We start from the raw sequence: 19348 nt of genomic DNA on the forward strand, positions 1-19348 counted from the left end.
AAGGTGTCCCTGCTCACAGCAGGGGGATTGGAACAAGATGATCTTGAAGGTCCCTTCTAACTCAAACCCTTCTATGATCTGCATGACCAGTGAAGACCACTCATCCCCTTACCCTGCAGGCCACCACTTGCTTCCAAGGACCTGGATTATTGCCCCAATCCAGGAAGAACCACAAATTTTGAAAAGTAATTTCCTTTCTGCTGGTGAAGGAAAGAAGCAAAAATCAAACTGTCCCAGCAGGAGGATCTCACACCCCAATGGGGTGAAGGAGCCAAAAGCATCTCAAACCCACAAAACAGTCACCAAGGAAAATTCAAAAACTCTTTTTGGTCTCACCAGGAAGGAAAGGAAAAGAGATGGTCAAATTCAGGAAGTACAGGCAGAGAGGCAGTAAGTGCCCCTGGGGATAGCAGGATCTCCAGACTATTTTCTGCACACTCTTTATATTCTGTGCTCAAATGCCTCACAAACAGGCCTAGGATGCCCAACTCTGTTTCTGAGATTACACTTAAATTATAATTATTTTTTAAATGGAAGGGAAGCACAGTGCAGTAGGAAAAGAACTGGCCAAAGAGAAAAGAGCAAGCCTGAAGATTTCAGAGCCTGTGTGATATCTTTATATAAGAAAGGAAACAAAGGTACACCTGAACAATGTGCAAAGAAATAGAAATAAATAAAATAAAAAAGCAGACCTTGGTTTCCATGCACAGGGAAGAGGATCTTGACAACTGACAGTTTGCCAGTATTCCCATAAGAGGAAAAAAAAACCCAACCCACCAGAATTCCAGTCCCATGATTGCCCTATGTTTGGGACAAAGGAGACGAAACCAGATCAGACGAAACCACTTGCTAAGATGTCTCACCAAGGGCTTGGTGTGGGCACTTGGCTAGGACAGAATCCATTACATTTTTAGAACACCAACCCATAGCAATGAAACCTCCCCATGGTGCCTGATCAAAACTTAGGAGGGTTTTGGAAAGCACAGAGTTGTTCTCTAAAAGAGAAGTGTCAAAAAGCTTTGGACAGCATTTCTCGGGCTTCCACACCCACATTTTACCACCTATTACCATCTTTGAGCACTTGCTGTTAATGGAAGCTGAAGGTCCTTGACACTGAGAAATTGAACCTCTAACATGCAGTAACCTCAACACAATTTAAGCACCATTATTTTAATTATTTTAGAGTTTTACCATATTTATCATCAATAAAAGTAGATTTACTAAAATGATTTGATTTTTCACTATCGCTGCAGCTCTGGATTGCTTTAAAACCTGCATGGGATGGTCTGCAAGAGGATGGGGAGGATCAGGATGTTGGACAAACTTTCCTGATCACAGCTATGAGTATTCACCACAGCCTCATCCTGCCCACATCAATCCCACAGCACTTTTGGCAGAGAAGAGACTTAAATTTTAAATTCCTTAAAACAAAGGCCAAAAACAAACCAGAACAAAAAACCAAACAAAACTACATCCAGTATTATTATATATATTTGAGTTCTATATATATAGTCTTATGCACTATATTACAGAAATTAGTTGTTGATTTAATAACGTAGGTATATTTGTAAGCTTAATTTTTCATACTTTTTCCCTGAGCATCCACAACCTGCAGCAGAATATTTGATGGGACTGACATCAGGGTCACCCCAGCAGCAACAGGCCCTCAGGTAAGGGAGCAGCTGGAGATTGGCAGGCACACAACAGAAGACATTCAATACACTTGGGGAAGGTAAATCACATCTCAAGCTATGTAACACTATGTCTAAATTTGTATAAATCAGGTATTTAGAAATTAGGAGGTTCTCATGAGAGTCTAGAAAGCGAATCGTGTCACAAGGGACCACAAATCAATTGTTTTTGTGGGAAAAATACAGTAAAAAGCTGTATTAAGGTTTAGCTCTTGATTCAGTTCACACGAAGGAAAATCTGAAGCCCTGCAGCTTCCAAGAATTTCTGTCACATACAGGGTTATATGAAACAAGGTGCTACCCAGCACTTCTGCAGCCTCATCACCCTCCCCCATCTCCAGATGCACAGCAGCATTTTTATCTCCAAAATCAGAAGAACTTGGAGCATGGTGAACATCTCCATGCTGGGATATGGGATGCTGCAAAAGAATTTGCTAATAATTCAGCTCAAACCTAATTGCAATTACCTAAAGTGAGTTGCAACCACTGGTTCCTGTGATCCTGAGCACTTGCCATCCCTGGAGTGTCCACAGCCAGGTTGGATGGAGCTCTGAGCAGCCTGGTCTGATGGAAGGTGTCCCTGCCCATGGCTGGAGCTGGAATGAGATGATCCTGAAGGTCTCTTCCAACCCAAACTGTTCTATGATCCAATGAATCTAAAATTAAAGTGACTATTCCACAACTTGTAGACGCAGTGAGACATCATCCAAATCTTCCCTGAACAGCCCAAGAGGATTTTGTTCCTCTAAGACACCCCAAAAACGGGGGCACGTGAGATGGGCAGGCAGCACCATTGCATGAGGACTGTGGTGACAATCATGAGATGTCACATGTCTGTAAATCATAGAATCACAGAATGGTTTGGGTTGAAAGGGACCTTAAAAATTATCTCATTACAAACCCCTGTTATGAGCAGGGACACTTTCCACTAGACCAGGTTGCTCAGCTTCTTCAGCTTAAAGTCATTCCCTCTTTTCCTCTCACAAAAAATTAGGGAATTTCAAAGCTGGGGAAGAAGGATGAAGAAAAACAGAACTCCTGGCTTTGTATGGGATTTTTTACAAAGCAGCAATTAATAGCAAGTTTGGGAGTTCCCTCATACCATATCTGAGTCTCTGGCATCTCACGCAGCCCAGAAATGGGTTAATCCAAAAATCTGGGTTATAACACCTCCAAATCTGCCTGGTCTTTCACATGTAGAAAAACAAAGGAGGCACCTCCCTCCTCCACGCAGAAGCATCACAAAAAGATTCATTAAAAATGGGGAAAAAAAGCAACAGGTTTCAGCAATGAGCATGATCAAAGTCTCTCGTGGAAGAAGAAAATGTTTTATTTTACAGAAATAAGAACTATGGCAACAGTTCTGGAATAAAATCCTACAGCACGGCTGTCTCCTGCACTCCTTTACTCCATGCACCAGATGATGGAGGAGTCCTACAAGGGGAAAAAAAATACATGGCCAAGTTATTCAAGACCAGAATGACAATAAATGTATGCAGAGAGGAGAAGGAGGACTAATAAAGTCTTCAATAACCTCAAAAAATCTTATTTTTGCAATGCCTGGCTTTGCAGCAGGGGGGACAGCAGAGCAAGAACAAAACAAACGCTACACAATGAAGAGCATCAAACATTCTGCAGTTATTTTCTGCTTTTATTTAAGAAAGAAATGACAGAGTGTGAAGAGATCACCTAACCCAACATCAGTATTTACTTCCAAAAAAAGGAATTTTACAAAAAATAAAAATAGTAAGTATAGGTATTGTGGCCAAGTTTGACTTAATTCAAGGAGTAGCTGGAAAATACATTCCAGATTTTTCTTGCAGCATCCTAGCAGATGAACTGACAACACCCCTAAATGGCCCTTGGGAGAGCTTTTCCCTACAGCTCTGCATCCCATTAAAAAAAACAAAACCAAAAAAAAACCACCTGCTGATATACCATTTCTTCTTATTTTTGTACCAATCTTCAGGATATATTTAAAAAGCAACTGATTATCAGTTCAATCTTTGCTTTTCTAATGGACACGCAAAATGGACATAAAAAAATAAAAAAGATAATCCATCCTGCCCCTTTTTTTTATTTTAGTTAAATGCTATTTTTTCCATCATCAGAAACACTGCAGAGATGTGCCCATGCACTGCAACAAAGAGATGGCACCTGCCTACTGAATTTCCTGACTAGTGACACTTCGAAGAAAAAGAGTTTTAAATAGAAACCTCCCTGCAAGTGTTAAATCAGATTAATTTAACTCTTGCTTTATTTTAATCTTAGACGCCACCATTTGCAAGGCAAGCAGGAAAAAAAATAGGGAGTAAGATTCTTATCTTGACCATATTCTTTGGGAAATACAGTGTATTATTAAAAACCACAAATAGCCTTTCTGACAGCAAAATACAGACACTTCCGGCTGTTTTGCAGTAGGAAAAAAAGCACCAATATTTTATGAAGCTTTCTGTTCACTCAGGATCAAGTGAAGGGCAGAGTTTCCTACAGCCTTGTGGTGGCCACAAACACCAAGGCCACTGCCAAAAACACTGCCAAAAACACCAAGGCCAGTTTGGGACCACACTTTGGATCTGCACATGGCAAAAAGTGTTCTGAAAAATACAATGCACATTGGAAGGTTGGTGATGCTGCTGAGGAAGAAGTTTTGCAGCATTTCCCCCACAAACACCATCATGGAGGTACACTCTGATCCTCCAGTTGTGAGTTAGGCTCATGCTTAAATAACTGGATTAAATGTAGACTAAGGGGATCATGTCATAGGAAAACACACACATTCTAATGGTCAGGAATCATGGAATGATTTGGGCTGGAAAGGACATTAAAGATCATCCAGTTCCAACCCCCTTGCCATGGGCAGGGACAGCTTCCACTATCCCAGGTTGCTCCATGCCCCTTCCAAACTGGCTTTGAACACATCCAGGGATGGGGCAGCCACAGCTTCTCTGGAAAACCTGTGCCAGGGCCTCCCCACCTTCACAATAAGGAATATCTTTCTAATATTGAATCTAAACCTGCTCTCTGTCAGTGGGAAGCCATTTTCCCCTGTTGTATCACTCCAGGCCCTTGTCCAAAGTCTCTCTCCAGCTCTCTTGGAGCCCTTTTAGGCACTTTAAGGGACTTTATACCCTCCCTGGAGCCTTCTCTTCTCCAGGCTGAACATCTCAGCTCTCCCAGCCCAGCTCCAGAGCAGAGGGGCTCCATCCCTCTGAACCCCTTGGTGGCCTCCTCTGGACTTGCTCCAACAGCTTCATCTCCTTCCTGTGCTCTGCAGGTGGGGTCTCACCTGAGAGGGGCAGAACAACCCCCTCAGCTGCTGCCCACCCTGCTTTGGATGCAGCCCAGGACACGCTTGGATTTTCAGGCTGCACGTGCAGTGGCTGGGTCCTGTCCAGCCTCTCATCCACCAGCACCCCCAAGTCCTTTTCCACAGAAGCGCCTTCAATCTGTTCATCCCCCAGCCCAGACACCAGAGGTGGAAACACAAGACCAACCATGCCCTGAGTGGAAAGATTCAGTCATCTACCCATCCATCCATCCATCCATCCATCCATCCATCCATCCATCCATCCATCCATCCATCCATCCATCCATCCTCACTGGGACCAAACCTGGACACACAGGTCCTTTCCAGTGCAATCAGGCTTTGCCCTGACAATGACAACTCCAACCCTAAATAAAACAAAGGCTCCTCGTGCCCACTTAAAACCCTCAGGTCTCACCAATTTCCAGTCCTCTCAAGCACCAGCAACACTTGGAAGGGCCCAAAAAAAAAACCCAAGTGAGAGTCACCCAGCTCATCCCACTGCCCAAAGCAGGTGAACTGTAGGAAGTAGGATAATAAAGATGGGAAAAGTAAATTACAAGTTTTTAACAGTTCATTCCACTTTCATCGAGCAGAATGTGTTTATGGTACAGGCAGGGAATCGAAAGTGTTATTTTTATCTTGATATTATTTGCCCTTTCACACTTGGTATTTAAATATTCCTGAAATCCTAGAAGAACCAACAATTCAAAATATCATTTGAAATACATATACATATATATATATATAAGGAAAGGGAAGCACAGACTCATTCATTTTCAGCTTCCCTCTTTTATTTTTCTTTTCAATTACATTTTAAGTGCTGTAATATCAATGTGCAAATTTATCAAGACACCGAGTATTAATTTTTCCTCCACTCCTGGTAAAGATTCTCCAGACCCAGAGCAGGAAGGGAAACCTGGTCACACCGGAGGGTTGTGTGATGAGGAGTAAATGATAAGAGGTTTTAAATATTTTGAATAAATAAATAAATAAATAAACAAATAAATCAAGAGAGCTGTGAGAAAATGAATGAGGCTGCTTGCACAAGAGAGGATGGGAATAAAATATTGTAATATTGAATTCTCTGTTCTACCAGTCTCTTTGGCCAACTAAACTCAACTCAACCAGTCTCAACTAAATAATTTACAGAATCACAAAACACTTTGGGTTGGAAGGGACCTTTAGGTTCATCCAGTTCCACCCCCTGCCATGGGCAGGGACACCTTCCACTATCCCAGGTTGCTCCGAGTCTCATCCAACCCAGCCTTGAATATTTTCAGGGATGGGGCATCCACAGCTTCTATGGGCAGCCTGGTTCATTGCCTCACCACCCTGTAACTCTTGCTTTAGACACAATAACAGGCAGAAACAGGGATGGAATCTGAATCAGAAGATCAAGCAGGACACATGGCTGCACTGATCAGCCTCCCCCACATCCATCAAAGCTGCATTAATGGCCAAGCTAATTTTTAGTTGCATTAATAAACAAAAGCAAACTATTAAGGTGGGAGGCCTTGGAAAGCACAAGAAGGATGATTTGTTGCATGGATGACCACTGGAAAGTGGGAATCAGCACATTTAACACCCTAGAAAAAGTCCAGAAACCAGACTGAGGATGAGAGGGAAAAGGATGTTGCAGCTGGCAAAGATGGCAGAGCAGGAGGGCAGCAAGGGGTCAGACAATGCCCTGACACATCAAAGCTTTAAAAACCTGAATTTGCATCAACACAAAGAAGAGAGATTTTCCAGAAGGGCATGGGGTGACAGGAGAAGGGGGAATATCACTGAGCTAAATGAGGGTAGATTTCGATTGGATTTTAGGAAGAAATTCATAACTGACAGAGTGGGGAGGCCCTGGCAGAGACTGCCCAGAGAAGCTGTGGCTGCCCCATCCCTGGAAGTGCCCAAGGCCAGGTTGGATGGGGTTTGGAGCAGCCTGGGACAGAGGAAGGTGTCCCTGCCCATGGCAGGGGGGTAGAACTGGATGGTGTTTAAGGTCCCTTCCAACCCAACCCATTCCATGATTAACACTCCAGACAACTCCACCCAGAGCTCAGCCTGGAGATGAGATGGAAAAGGGCATCACAGCTGGAGCAGACAGCAGAGCAGGAGAGCATCAAGGGGTCAGACAGCAGCTGGGCTGAGCCAGTGGTGATTTAAAGAAACACCTGGACAGGGACACCTGGACCACAGCAAAGCCCAGCAGGGCAGGACTGAGCACTGTATGTCCACAGCCCCACTGGAAAGGGAAAAAAACAGCCTGGAAAAAGGGATAAATGCTTAATAAGCATAAACCTTATTGCTAACAAAAAAAAAAAAAAAAGGTGGGGGAAAACCCTCATATTTTAATCAATCCTTCCCACTCCACACACATAGCTAGTAAAAATTTAGGATTCAGTCTGCTGAATCCTAAATCCTCTGTGCAGAATAAAGCACAAAGCAAAACTTGGAGCCGCCACCCCACGCAAGGGTTTGCAAACAAACATCTCCTTGTTCCTGCAGCACTCCCAGACACAAGGATGCACCTCAAGCTCCAAAATGTCACAGACAACTTCAAATGCTAACAAGAAGAGGGTTCTGCAGGGCATATTCAGCGTGCTGGTGGCAGAATGAAACGTGCTTTTAGCTCTCCAAACCCTCTCCTTTTTGATATGCACACAAAGACACCGAGCACTTCCATGGGAACACGAGGTTTCCCCAGCAAAGTCCACTCCAGCGCCAGATGCCGGAGGTTAATTGTACCCCACAGCTCGGGGGAGCTTTTATTAAAAGCTTCAAACCACAAACACTTTTCCAAGTACAAAAGCAACCAAAAAAAAAAGTTTCTACAGTCAGCTGAGGGCCACCGCAGAAAGCGGCGCTTTGTACATTTAAAAGTGGTTTTATTTCCTCTCCTTGTACTTCCAAAGCCATCCCACTGCCTCAAGCTCCTGAATTAGCCTGGAAGGAGGAAAAAGTGATAAATAAAAAACATCATGCCCTCTGTGAGGTTAAAATTGAGCAAAAACCTGGCAGGTAACAAGCCAGGAGCAGTTCCCAGCATTGTCATTGTGCTGGAAATTGATAAATCAGGGTTTCTTCCTGAGCAGCTGTGGGACAGTGGCAAACTGGGTGCAGGGACATCCCATCCTCACCCAGTCACTGCTGACAAGGGACACAGGTGTGGTCCACAGCACCCTCACAAGTGTCCCTCCCTGCTCACAGCCCTGTCCCCAAATCACTCATTACACACAAAAAACGCTGTGCAACAGCAGCCACAGTCCCCAGTTTCCACCCACAGTTGCTGTGCCAGCCCAGCTCTGTCCCCATGTCACACACCCCCCCCAGCTTGTGCCAGCCCAGCCCAGCTCTGTCCCATGTTACACACTGCCCCTGCACCACTCCTGTCCCTATGTCACACCCCTCTGTGCCATCCTCATCCCCATGTCACACACCCCTCCAGCTTGTGCCAGCCCAGCTCTGTCCCCCTGTCACACATTGCCCCCTGTGCCAGGGCACTCCTGTCCCCATGTCACATTGACCTGTGCTAGCCCTGTCCCCATGTCACATGCACACCCCAAACTATGCCAGGCCAGCCCTGTCACCATGTCACACACATACCCCTGTGCCAGCCCCGTCCCCATGTCACACCCATCCCCCCTGTGCCAGCCCAGTTCCCAAGCCACACACACACACACCTGTGCCCGTGCCGCACACACCCAGGCCAGCCTGTCCCCATGTCACACACATACCCCTTGTGCCATGCCCTGTCCCCATATCACCATGTGACACACCCCCTATGCCAGGTCAGCCCTCCCCCCAAGTGACACACACCTGTGCCCGTGTCGCACACACCCAGGCCAGCCTGTCCCCATGTCACACACCCACAAAGTGCCAGCCCAGCCCCATCCCCATGTACACACCCGCCCCACCCAACCTGTGCCAGGCCAGCGCTGTCCTTATGTCGCACGCCCACACACAGCGCCAGGCCATGCCTGTCCGCATGTCACACACACACACATACACCTGTCCCCGTATCACACAAGCCCCCAGTGCCAGCCCAGCCCGGTTCCCGTGTCACACAGCCCCAGTGTCACCGCTGTCCCACGTTCCCAGCCCGTGTCACCCCCCTGTCCCCTCAGCGGCACCGCCGCGCGCCCCTCACCTGCCGCCGCGCGCCCGTCACCGCCGGCACCCAAACATCACGTGACCGCCTCGGCCCCGCCTGCCGCGACCACGTGTCACTCCCTCCTCCCCATAGTTGTAGTCCACATTCCGCTGGTGCTGTCGGCCGCGCTGCACTCTGTGGACTACGACTCCCAGAGTGCATTGCGACGCGGCGCTCCGTCCCATTCACCCGGCAACCAATCGGCGGAGGGGACGGCCGGAGGGGCCCCGCCCACCTCTGAGCACCTCCCTCTACAGGGCGCGGCCCGGAGCCGCCCCTCAGTAGCCGCTCCCCGGCTGCCGCCGCTCCGGGGGATGTTCCCTGTTCCTCATCCTCCTCATCCTCCTCATCCTCCTCATCCTCCTCATCCTCCTCATCCTCCCCATCTTCCCCATCTTCCCCCTCCTCAGGAACGGCTGAGGGAGCAGGGGGTGTTTATTCTGTAGAAAGGGGTCTCAGGGGGCTCGTCATCACTCTACAACTCCCTGACAGGAGGGTGTAGCTATGAGGGGAGTCGTCTCTTCTCCCACATAACCAGAGATAGCGTAAAAGGAAACGACCTCAAGTTGTATCAGGGGAGATTCAAGTTGGATATTAAGAAAAATTATTCACTGGAAGGCTGGCCAAGCATTCTAAAGGGCAAGTAGTGGGTTCACCTTTTCCCTGGAAATGCTCAAATAAAGTGTAGATGTGGTGCTTGGGGACAGGGTTGAGTGGTGAGTTTGGCAGTACTGGGTGAATGGTTGGACCCAGTGATCTTTCAGGTCTTTTCCAACCTTAGTGATTCTGTGATTCCTTGACAGGTCCATGCCCTCCTTCATAGCCTCACAGTGCCCAGGGCACTGCTCACAGAAATAAATGAATAAACCCCACCAACTAGCTGCTACTAAAGCCACTAACTCTCTCCAAAACACCACAAATTGCAGGCTGAGACTGGAGGTTCACCCAGCCCAAGTGCTTTGATAGAGCAGTCTGGAGTACAACTGTACCTGCGAGGAGTTTGCTTTTTATTTGCCAAGCGACAGCAGCTTTACGTGGTGGCTGGCTTGCAAAAGGAGTTATAAAGAGGATTTTCTTGATAGAGCCTTTAACCAACAATTCATTTTAACAAGGGACTGACAAGCCAGCTGCCTGTTCAGAAATGGAGTTCTGCACCAGTAGCCCTGCTAAAAAAAAGCTTTAAAAGGGCTGAGGGGCCACCTGAGCCTCCATAAACTTCAGGGTTTTACAGCACCGAGCTGCTATCGGAGCAGTTGCCTCCATCTTTTGCTGCATTGATAATCATTTATTTCTGTGGACTCTGAGGAAAATCCCTTAGGAGAAGGGACATAAAAATATACTGATAACGAAATACAGCTGTCTGCTTGTCGTCTGCAAAATCCTCTGACTACAGCTGCATGTGCAAAGCCCTGTGTCTTGCTGGGTGGTTTTTTTTTTTTGAGGAGGAAGGAAGAACGAGTTAATCCTGCAAGAAGCATAGATTACATTTCAAAAACCACTGTGAAAATTTTGCAGTAATTTTCAGTACAAATCATATTTACCTCCAGCGTGAGCCTCATGAAAGTAAATAAGAAAAGAAATATATAAACACGTGCCAATATAAAACAGCCCAAGTATTCCAAGGGACAGCAATCATAAAAATTACAGTGGGATAAATCTCATATGACTGCTTTGGTTTGCAGGCTGTATCTTGCTGGTTTTGCATTTTGGAGCTGGAGAAATACTGCTTAATCAATACGTGCGTTATTCATACAATAATAATGCTGCACATTCTCATGGGACATTTTTCTTCTGAGGAATTTGAGCTCTTGCAAACCTTCTCATTGTGTGCAGCAGGGCTGGTCCTTGTTATTAACAGCTGCTTATTGATCTGTAACAGCTTTTAGAAAGACTGAGGGTGGGTTTTTGGCATGGTGTGGAAGTCAGGTCTTTTACATAAGCAAGGCGTTGTGCGTCATTTAGATGTTGCTTTCTCTAAATTCAGGAGAAAAAAACCCCATATAATTAACAGCTTTGTTCCATCCCACAGTGAAAACATCTATAAATCTGAAAAATATACAGTCAGCTGTATGGGAACCAAAACCTCCAGGGGCCAAAATTTTATTAAAACACCTTAATCTTAATGTTCCTCATCTTTGAGTGGGAGGAAGTTGCCAGTTTCCCAGATGCTGTGTGGTGTTTCCCGAGGCGGAAGCAGCGATTTCATTCCACATAAACAAAACTCCTGGAGGTCAGACCCTGAATGTGGAAGGGTTTGGGAAATGTGACTTGGGGGTGAAGTTGTCAGTTGGTTTCTGCTTTGGAAAACTGCCCCTGTTCCTCCGTGAAGATGAAATGGAGGATCTCTAACAGCATTTAAATAAATTCAGCTGTGATGCTTTCACCTCATCCCTGCTGGGATGATTACCCACTAAGGCTGGCTCTGTTTTTAGGGGATTTCTTCCACTCCTTGGAAGGAGTTTCCTTTTGGCTCACAGGTTTCTTTCGTGAATCATCTTAAATCATAACCTCTTAATAGCTGGGCTATTGAAGTATTTATGAAAAGGTAAACCAATTGTCCTCTTGGTTACTTTTTCCCTGAGCTGTGTGGATTTGGCTTCCCTGTAACAATTTGTATTACACCTTATTACATCCTTACAAATAACTCACTGGGGTTTCATTCCTATACTACAGGACTTTTCTACAAAGCAGGAGAGCCCAGACAAATAATGTGCATTAAATAAAGTGCGGGTTTTAGGTTATAATTTGGATTATGTTGTTAACACCAGGTATATTGTCTAAGGTGCTATTTACTTCTCTCCTGTATTGGATTGACTGGAAGTGTTGATAAATTCAGGAAGAGTGAGGTAAATAAAAAATATGTCACAAGAAAGTGTCAGAGAGTGCCTAATTTATCCCATTAGGACACAGATGTAAACATGGCAGAAAAGAAAAAAGAACAACTTATCATTGCAATCAGAAGGAGAAAGCCTGGATATTTGTCCAGAGTAGGTACAAATAAATTTCTCCAGATTTTAAAATGTTCTAGGAATTATTTATTTAGGGTAGTTTTACATTTGTGCTTAAGGAGTCTCCACTTAAAAAAAACAAATAAACAAAAAATGAACAAAACCAACAAACCCCCCCACCCTAAACAAACAAAACCCCCCAAAACAACAATGAACAGCCAACCAAACAAATCAAACAAACCAGAACACAAACCAAACCCCACTAAACTTCTTTTCAGAAGTTTCTTTCTTTATTTGGTCCAGTTTCTTTCCAGATTTAAACTGAAATTATTCCCCCCTCTCCTTCCCAGATTCCTACTTTCTTTTACTATTTTTTTTTCCTGCTCTTTTCAGTTATTAGGCTGGGCTTGTGGCTTTCCTGAAGACTGCTGGAAAGAATAAAGCTGGTTTTTTTTAGCAGTACTCAACTTTTCAATGCTGAATTAATTGGCCAACCACACAGTAGGAAAAGCACTTTTTTCTTTGATAAAAATGCCGTTTTCCACTCAAATGCTTTACACACTAAGCCAGTCAACTGCAAGGAGCACGGCAAGAAACACAAGTCGGCCTGAATGCTTCACAAAACCAAGGCTGACTCTTATATTTCCTATTTCCAGACATTCATCCAGTGACCTGAGATTCCCTGAAAACAGCAAAGCTCAGAGAGCTTATCACAGCACATCCGCATGTTGCTACCTGTGAGCAATTTAATAAAAAAGATATTATAGCAACAATAAAAGGAGTCTGGAAAAAGCCAGCTAATCCCTGAACAACCTTATTTCAGTCTATTTAAAGTCCAAGAGAGACTTGAATTCCAGGACCGAGCAAAATCTGGCATAAAACAGATGTTTACATCAAGTACTGCAGTGGCAGCAATACATGTCCCAAGCTAGTGACCACCTGGCAGGTCTGGCACATCACAAGGAAGAATCACGAGCCATAAAGAAATGATTTTCAATACTTTGTGTATTCCTGCATCAGTTACATCTGGTTATAGCTGCAATAGCTGTGGATTTTAGTGGCATGTCACTTGGATTCATCTGAGCATCGCTACATCTGACCCTTCCTTTTCTGGAGACATCTGACTGTATCTGAATTAGGAAAATAAAAGCCACGAGCCAATGTAAAAAACTTTGAGGCAGTGATAAGTCAATCACCTCATCAATAAAGCATGCCCAATACTCTCAGTAATCCTGGTGATCAGTTTTGCTTATGGAAGCCGGAGATATTAAATCGAGCTCGGCGCAGGGATGACAAGTGGCAACTGAAAGTGATGTTGACAGAGCTAAAGGAGCCCATGCTGAGAGCAACAGATGTAACACAATGGTGAGGGAATGGGGCTCAACTGGGCTGGTGGCAAGGAAAACTCAGAGGTCGGAACAAATCCCTCACTCCACTTAACTCCATGACAAAACACCGGCGATCCTTCGCTCGGTTCAGCAGTGCTGCACCTGGATAACCAGGAGGAAAAATTGCAGGGAACAGAGGAGCCGTGGCCCAGGAGCTGCAGGTACGAAGGATGCAAGGAAAGCAGAGCAAAGAGTAAATGTGTCAGGGTCTCTAGCTGGTCAGAGTGACCCCGAGAAAAGTTTGAAAATCTCTTTTCCCGGCCCAGTGCTTGAAGAAGGAGTCAGGGGTCTTCATTTCTCGGTCTCAAGGTTGTTTATTGTATCTTATCTGTAAAATTATTTCTCCTGTCCAGCTGAGGTCCGTTCAGCAAAACAGTCCAAGGCACTCTGCCTGCCCCCGGGGCAGTGTTATGTCTTTATACTAAAAACATATACTATATATATATACTATATATGTTTTTAGTATATATAGTATATAGTATATATACTATATATATACTATATATATATAGTATATATAGTATATATATACTATATATATATATAGACTACATATACAATGTTTACAATTCCTTTCCAATACCTATCACCTGTGTTAGACAGTGAGCTTCTACTCTAAACCAATCTAAAAGTTCCAACATCACAGCAGAAGATGGAAGCCAAGAAGAAGAAGGAGAAAGGCTGGACATTCCCAGATCTCTCCATCTTGCCCCCCCTGAATCCCCATTCTAAAACCCCAAAAATCTACTTTTTCACCTTGTGATAAATTCACTATCATTCTACTTAATTTGTCATGGCTTGCAGATCTTCATCTAAGGTTGGTAACTTGCTCCATGGTCATAATCAAAACCACAGGCATTTTGGGCTCTCTGCTGGGGTCTCTGAGCCCCCTGGCAGGGGTCTTGGCTGCTCAGGACAGCCAGAGGGATGTCCTGGGTCCTGACATGAATGAGGGGAGATTTGAGCTCTGCAAATCTCGGTGCCTTCTCCTTCCCTATGACAATTCTTCCCCAAGGCTGGCTTGGATGTGGCTTTGAGCAACCTGGTCTAGTGGAAGGTGTCCCTGCCCATGGGAGAGGGGGTGGAATGGGATAATATTAGGCTCCCTTTCAACCCAAACCATTCTGGAGTGTCACCCTGATTTTTTAAGATTTTCTAAGCCTTCTGATGTTTACATTCTTGTAACGAACTTTCTCACACACTTTCTGTAAATAACGTATTGTTTTGCATTCTTTTATAGAAGAAGAGAAATTTGATAGACTGTTAGATTGTCCAGTGTCATTGGAGAGGTGGCACTGCCACCCTCCAATCCACTGTCGCTTGTAGAAATCTATAAATGTTAGAGTCAGAAAATAAACCTCCCTTTTTTCCCTTGAGAACAACAGTGTGTGTGTGTCGTGTTATTTTGTGTCCTGTAGTGACACTGGGGCATCTAAAGTATCCAGATCAGAACTGAAAACCTCCTTTTTATGCTGCACTTGTGAAATAATGAAAAAAGACCACCTGAAATATGAGTGGGTCTATAGGAAAATAAGAAAATAGGAAAAAAAATTAGAAAATAAGAAAAACATCTGGATTTAAAATGTCTAATTCTGGTTTAGTTCATCATCTGTTTTTAAGGCTGAATTACCTCTACCAGAATCAAGTCTCTATTTGGTTACTATTATTAAAGCTGCAGTTACTGCCACTCATTAGTCAGGAATTGCTCTTCCTGCCTCTGCTCTCACCCAGTTAATAGTTTTTTTTCCCCCAAATTACACATGTTCAAAGGTAAAAGGTTTTCTACACATTTGTGCTACATAATAGGGCACTTAGGGACATGGTTTAGTGATGGACTTGGCAATGCTGGCTCCACACTTGGACTCTATGATCTTGGAGGTCTTTTCCAACCTTAATGATTCTGTGATTTTATGATTTTATACATCTCTCACAACAGATTATAACTCTGTTCAAACTGCACATGCCACTGCAGAGTCATTTTTAAATAGTAACACCGGTCTGAGACATGTGAGAAAATCTTCCATTTCCTAAAGAAAATTTAAAAAATGCCTGAAGACAAAGTTTTGGGGATTCAATGCCAAAAGCAAACGTGCTTTTTCCAGTGTTTACAAGGACTGAGCAGAATTTATGTTGAAATTTCTGTCCACACTATAAGACAGTGAGAGAAAAGAACAAAGAACAACAGCAAGAATGATCCAAGATCTAGACAATGTAATTACTTACAAAGATTGAAAGAGATGAGCTTGGTGAATCTATAAAATTGAAGGTGTGGGGAAATGAGAATAACTTCTCTGATACATGAAGCCTTGCTGCAAAAAGAAACAGGAAAACCATTCTCCATGCCCACTGAGGATAGGTCAAGAAGCCATTGGCTTAACTTGGCGTGGATTGGTGGGGGAAGATTTAATTTAGATATGTAAAGCCACTATCTGGTATTAAGGTTTGTAAAGCACTTGTACAAACTATCTGTGAGGGCCTGGAATTTTGGCTGCCGGAAGTTTTCAAAACCAGAATGAATCACAAATCATCGGTGGAAGTGGTTTTTTTGTGATGGTTGAGATGATTTGGGAATGGACCAAAGAGTCTCCTGAAGCCTCTGCATTATGTAGGACAATCTACTCTGTTGGACAATCAATTCCCTCTTCAGTGGGATGGGTTGGATAGATTAAGCCCATAAGAAATTCAAACATATTCTGTTTTAAAATAAACTCTTTTTTTAAAAATCAGAGTTGTTTTAGACCCACATATATTTGACCCATATTCTCCCCTCACCAAAAGTGGGTGCTGAAAGAGCACAGGATGGTTCTTATGACCACTCTGCCAATCTCCAGCTGCTTTCAGTTCTGAGATTTCCTGGTCCTGTCGTGATCCTTGCTGATTCCATCCTCCAGCTCCCACCTAGATTTTAGCTCATAAAAATGTCCATTTATATTTTTCATGACTGACATCTGCTCCATGAAGAATGTTTTAATTTAATTCCCATTACCTTCATTTAAAGACACGAGTCTTTGCACCAGAATAAACCAAACTGTTGCTCTCGCCCTTTGCATCCTGCCTTTAAAAGATTATTTATATCACTCAAGACCAGATAAGAGGATGATCTTATCCCAAGGCTGCTTATTTCCTTTAAATACCTTTTGTTAAAACTTTTTTTGGACATCCAAAATAATTTTATTTTCTGAGTTATTGACACCTTGTTAGTCCATTAAAAAAACCCAAGAATTCTTTAAGGTGCAATTAACCAGAAGTGAAATCTTTTTACCTTCCTTCATCAAAGTTTCAGATAATTTGGTTCAGATGTCAGGTTTATAAGTTTGCAGTTCCCTGGATCTGTCCTGGATCCTCTCCAGTCTTCACATACCAGGGACACTTTAAGTGAAACATTGCACATTGTTGTTAATAATTCAGATATTTAATTTTTTATTTGCTCTAAAACTCTTGGGTAAATATATCCAGCCCTGCTGTTTTGTCTGTGATTATTCTGTCTTTTTAATCCAAACTTTTTTTTCAGGCATCTTTTCAGAGCAGGTCTGGGATGTTTATCAACCCTGTTTCTTCTATATTTCTTTCTTATTTCTAATATCAGTTTTACCCTCCTGTTCAACCACACTCACTCAATTTTTTTCTCCAAGAGCAAACCATCAGCACACCAGTGACTTGTTTCCTGCTCAACACCCTGACGGTACTGTCAACACCAGTAGGGATTTAATTCCTTTCACTTCCCTTTTTTAACTTTTCCTTAAGAGCTTTTTTCTACCCAGTCCTGCTGCTGGATTTGAACAGAGCTTTGGTGAATGCTCGGCCCATTTGCTCCCATTGGGATGTTGATGCAAGGTATGTGGTGGAATTTGCTGCAGGATGCTGACTTCATGATGAGGTTTTGAACTAGATTTTTATAGCAGCCCAGGGGTTGTGTATCTTCTTCTGGGATCAGTCACCAGCTGCTGCTTCAGACTCAGACGTGATCTTTGCTCAGTCTCCATGGAGGATCCCTCAGAATGCTGGTGGATGAGAGGCCATGTCCTGGAAGTGTGTGGCTGGAGTGTCAACAGATGGGATTCTGCCCCTCTACCCCACTCTGGTGAGACGCTACCAGAGCTTCTATTTCCAGCTCTTGGGATTCTGAGATAAGAAGGATGTGGACCTGTTGGAACGAGTCCAGAGGAGGAGATGAAGATGCCCAGAGAACTGGAGCAGCTCTGCTGTTGAGAGAGTTGGGATTGTTCAGCCCAGCTGAGCAGAGAAACCTCTGGTGAGACCTTAGAGTACCTAAAGGAGCTCACAGGAAAGACTTTTTATCAGGGCCTATTGTGATAGAATCTTCTTAACTAAAAGATGAGCCATTTAGGCTGGATTTTTGGAAGAAATTCTTCCCATGAAGGTGGGGAGGCCCTGGCACAGGTTTCCCAGAGAAGTTGTGGCTGCTCCATCCCTGGAAATGTTGAAGGCCAGGTTGGATGTGCCTTGGAGGAACCTGGAATAGTAGAACATAGTCCCTACCCATGGCAAAGGGATTGAATGAGATGATCTTTAATAAGATGATCCTCATAACCCCACCCATTCTAGGATTCTATGATTACCCTTCCTGCCATTCCTACATTTTTGGATTTTTTACATCAGTCAGTACCACTGTACATGTGTGTAGGAATGTCTGTTGGCCCAAAGGTGTGTTGTTCCATCTTGGCCTGGAGTTTCAGTTCATAGAGGTTCTTGTTGATCTGTTTTCCTCTCTCCTGCCAGCATCTGGCTTATTTGATACATTGTCCCTTTGATTGTTTTCCCTCCACCAAGTTTTTGATTTGTGTGTTTCCATCTCCTCATTCAGGCTCAGAAAGGCCAGTTCCATCACCTGCATTTCTGAGGTTTCCAGCATTTACATAGTAAAACTGCCACGTTAGCTCCTGTCTCGACAACCTTTTCAAATGTCAAACGCTTTGTTTTCCATTTTCTGTTTGACTACTTACTTCCCATGACCTATTCTTCATTGAGAGGCACCTACCTTTGTGTCTTCATCTTTAGAAATGTCATCGCAAACCGTATGCTCTGGTTTGACTTCCCTCACTCCCCACTCTAAAAGCTCCCTCACAGCCTCCCTGATTTTAAATGACCATGCCTCAGGTGAACTCTGTCTCTCCTGTACTGGATTTTGACACTCTACAGATGTTGTTTGAGCCTGAAACTGTCTTACATTCATACTCTGCCTCTCCACCAGTCTCTCTGGACCTGCAAGAGATAAGGAAGCACTTCATAGAACTTCACCTTCCTTTTGGTTTCTAATTTTTGTTTCCACACACAGAACCTCCCTTACCTGTGTCATTGATGCCCATTTGGGCTGTGGCCCCAGGCTGCTCCTCATGTGTCTCTTCTAATCTTCCATCTACCTTTATGTCTTCTAACAATAAATGGTATCATCTTATATTTCTTAATACCTTTAATAAGTAATAACTGCTCTCCTGATTGATCTTCCAAGCACCTTAATTTTGCTGTCCTCTTGCAAATGGTCTTAATATCTTATTGCTAGGGGTTTCTGTATGATTTCTCTGGAGGAAATAGAGAAAAAATATTGTGGTGAAACAAAAACCTTTCAATGTGATTTAAACTTTGTAATGACCTGGAAAGGAGACAAGGTAAGGGAGATTTGAGGATATCCCACTGCAGAGCCCAAGAACATATGCTTTAATTAAATTTAGCAGCCTAAATCAGCTCCTCCCCTCCCATCTGAATGGCTGGCAGATAGTCTGTGATCAGGAAAATATGCTTTCCTTTGCCCTTATTTATGTTGCTAAAATTCCTCCTAAAATTTCTCAGTGTCGTGACTGCATATAGCAATAGTGGGAGCAAGAAATCAGACAACAAGATATCAC

At 43.8% G+C, this 19348-nt stretch overlaps 1 protein-coding gene across 6 annotated transcripts in view; it reads right to left on the reverse strand.

Annotated features, from left to right (window-relative positions):
* Positions 1 to 9280, reverse strand: part of TSNARE1 (t-SNARE domain containing 1) — a 469579-nt gene extending 460299 nt beyond the window's left edge. For 5 of the 6 annotated variants that reach the window (XM_054647416.2, XM_054647423.2, XM_077189516.1 and 2 more), the window contains exon 1: positions 9146 to 9280. The gene's annotated coding sequence lies outside the window, so the exon portion shown is untranslated. The remainder of the gene's footprint in view (positions 1 to 9145) is intronic. The other variant, XM_077189514.1, reaches the window with a different exon arrangement.
* Positions 9281 to 19348: the final 10068 nt, after the last annotated feature.

Source organism: Agelaius phoeniceus, chromosome 1, assembly GCF_051311805.1.
Source record: "Agelaius phoeniceus isolate bAgePho1 chromosome 1, bAgePho1.hap1, whole genome shotgun sequence".
Lineage (NCBI taxonomy): Eukaryota > Metazoa > Chordata > Aves > Passeriformes > Icteridae > Agelaius > Agelaius phoeniceus.